This window comes from Nanorana parkeri, unplaced genomic scaffold (assembly GCF_000935625.1).
Source record: "Nanorana parkeri isolate BGI_ZX_2015 unplaced genomic scaffold, ASM93562v1 scaffold209, whole genome shotgun sequence".
Taxonomy (NCBI): domain Eukaryota; kingdom Metazoa; phylum Chordata; class Amphibia; order Anura; family Dicroglossidae; genus Nanorana; species Nanorana parkeri.
In genome coordinates, this window is record NW_017306477.1 from 886,447 (window position 1) to 888,638 (window position 2,192).

Consider the following 2,192-nt stretch of genomic DNA (forward strand, 5'->3'; position numbering starts at 1 on the left):
ATATATGTACAGACTTTGCTCTACAAATAAACATGTAATACATGACAAAAGATTCCTTGAGTACTGAGTAATGCAGGTATACACAGAGTGAATTTTGGCTGAATCCGCAGAAATTGGCCGAAATTCAATCCATGAGTGGCCCTATCCCTTTGACAGAAGCCAATCACTAGATCTAATTTTGCTGAAGGGAGATGCTGGAAAATAATCAGCTGAACAGTGCTTGCAGCCAATTGTAGCCAGCCTCTGTCAGAATACAATGAGCACAGAGGGATTTGTTCATCCACACTGTAAGCTCTGGATGGAGGAATCTGTTGTGGATATAGTGTAAATTACTATGTCCACAATCTTTAATGAACAGGAAGTGATGTAGATCACTTCCCGTTCATTCATAACTGGGACATAGTAAGCACACTATATCCAGTTATTTACAAACACTCAACGATCAGCTGATCGGTGAGTGTTTGTATAACGATTTCCATCCTGGGTCGCTGTCACAGGGGGCCGAGCGAGCAGTGGGGAGGAGAGCTCTGCCTCCGGTGACAGATCACAGCGCTCTCTCCATCCTGGCACAGGATGTGGAGCCGGGAGGTGCAGGAAGAGAGCTCCGCCTCCTGTAACGATAACAGCTGTTACACCCCGCACCGCTCTGCCTCCTGAAAGCTGCTCTCCTCCCCGCTGGACGCCGGCCACTGCATCAGAAGGCACACAGACTGGCACCCAGCGGGGAGGACAGAACCTAGGGATACACTGTATTTTCGGCCGCATTTTCAGGCATCATGGTACTTTCAGCAATTTGCCAAAAGTGCCATTTTTTGTCGAAATGTTTCAGCGGCCGAAATTTCACTGCATCCCTAAAAATCACCTATGTATCTTTGCACTAAAAAAAACTATACGGTTACACATTGCCACAATTCAACACACAGTAGCCACGATGTACTGCTCAGTAGTCTATTCCATATGGTGATTCTACATTTAGGTATTGACATTCACAAGTATTCTCTGATAGTTACATAGTTAGTCCGGTTGAAAAAAGACACAAGTCCATCAAGTTCAAACTATAGAGATATGAAAAAAAAAGAAGAAAAGCCTAAACAGAATGCTAAATCATTTGCAGGCAATCTTCATTTTACATGGCAGGCCAGCTTTAACACTTTCATTTACAGATCACTGACAAGGAACAATGCATAAACTTCCATTCACCTTTGAAAAGACCACAGGTATTAATCGGACCATTACTTTCTGCAATAGAGCTTTCTGCATTGGTAATGCTTTTTACACGATCACACATTGAAAAGGGTTTATATTGATTTAAACATGCTTAGAACGCTGTTCGCTGCACAGCAAACCTTGGGGAATTAATCATAGCCGCCTGGTAAAAAAACATAATTACCTTCATTAATTAAGGAAGATTTCTTGCTGAGTTCTGCTGAATGGAGGTGTCTGTCACTGACTGTCAGAATTGGAGTGGGATTCATACACGTGTGTGCTGATGTTATCACCAAGATTAGGACTACTGAAAATAGAAAGAGTAAAAATATCCAGAGGGAGATGAGATAGAAATGTTGAGAATGAACACATTCTGAATATCTATGTTATGCGGAAAGATGTCGGAGAGCTTCATACACCATATGTAATTTTTAATTAACTTTTTAATGTATTTTAATGTGAACATATGACAGACTCTTGGCAGGTCACGTGCTGAAAAACTTGATGCATGGAGCACATTATTCCTTTCAGTAGTTTGCTATGTTAATGAAAAGCATATTTAGAGAATAGCTCTTTTGTCCTGTCACCCAGAAAAGGATCAAGCACGGCAGAGTGACAGGTTCAGTTGCGGTAGGGGCATTCCCAACCCCTGTGTTACATGTACCTACAACACGAGGAATGCCATTTTTGTCATCTGCAAAGAGACTTTACCTCAACACTTAGCAGTACAGTGAGGGAAATATAAAACAAAGTTTAAAATCTTTTAAAGCAAACCCGTGCAATGTCCATGCAACCTCCCCAGCAGCTTATTCTGCACCCCACTCCATTCAGCCACCAGAAGCGTCTCATGTGACAGTGCTGGACCAACCACCAAGGATCAGCACTGTTACATGCTTTTTTATACCTGGCAGTATCGATGTGCAGTGGCTTGGCGCAAACCCAGTTTGCCCAAGCCTGTGCAAAACTGTAATTGATGTCCCACTCCT

The 2,192-nt window shown here is 42.6% G+C and overlaps 1 protein-coding gene across 1 annotated transcript in view; it reads left to right on the plus strand.

Annotated features, from left to right (window-relative positions):
* The window catches only part of MGAT5B (mannosyl (alpha-1,6-)-glycoprotein beta-1,6-N-acetyl-glucosaminyltransferase, isozyme B), a 74,112-nt gene that overhangs the window by 51,692 nt on the left and 20,228 nt on the right, over nucleotides 1-2,192 (plus strand). The gene's annotated exons all lie outside the window — the stretch shown is intronic.